Raw genomic sequence first — 905 nt, forward strand, 5'->3', positions numbered from 1 at the left:
ATTATAGAAATGTAAAGAAGCACAAACCAGTGTCTTGTCAAGCCTTGAAATGCAACACGCAATTAAGATGATCTCGGTTTTAAACAGCCATGTTATTTTGCCAAACTAGACCTACGATGAGCTGGTCCCCTGGAAATCTCCGGAAAGGGTGGAACACAACAAAACCGTAATGCAAGCTACGATAATGAAATTTAGGAAGAGTTCCCTTTTTGAAAAAAAAAGCCTTTTGCTGGCAGCTCCGAAGGGCTTAAGGGTGCATCCGGGTCAAATGAAACGACTTAAAATACCACTGAAGGGCAAACCCACCGATATACAACTAGGGCACCGAAATTACAGTCACGTGCTCCCAAACAATTAACTAATCGTTTGAAGGCCACCAAATTGGAATCACTGTCAGCAGATACAGTCTTCTAGATGCAATACTCCTGTTTATCAAAAATGATCTGTTACCGATGTTACAAAATATAAATGGAAAGCTATTGGGTCGTGTATCTTATAGCGGCCTAATTGTTTGAAATTCATATACTGAGTTTCAAGTAACAAATGATGTCACCAACTTGAAATCGGTGTCAGCAGTGATAATCATGAAAAAGTAGACCGACTAAACATTTCTTGTCTTTTGGAATAGTTATAGCACAAACAAACAAACAAAAATTTACTCTGTGAAACCTTCCTCAGGCCATTCCTCCTGATACTGCCTTTGCAATCTGTATATAACACACCGTTCTGGAAACAATCGTAGCATAGGTCTAGTTTTGGCATGATGTGCGGTGAAACCCTTAAGATACCGTGACACTGTAACGTTTTCTATGAGATACGATCAATAATAAATATGGTTTGCTAACAAAATGAATATGCACATAAATTTTTAGTGACCTTGCTTATTCAGCATAAGGTGAAAATGA

This window comes from Penaeus monodon, chromosome 22 (assembly GCF_015228065.2).
Source record: "Penaeus monodon isolate SGIC_2016 chromosome 22, NSTDA_Pmon_1, whole genome shotgun sequence".
Taxonomy (NCBI): Eukaryota; Metazoa; Arthropoda; class Malacostraca; order Decapoda; family Penaeidae; genus Penaeus; species Penaeus monodon.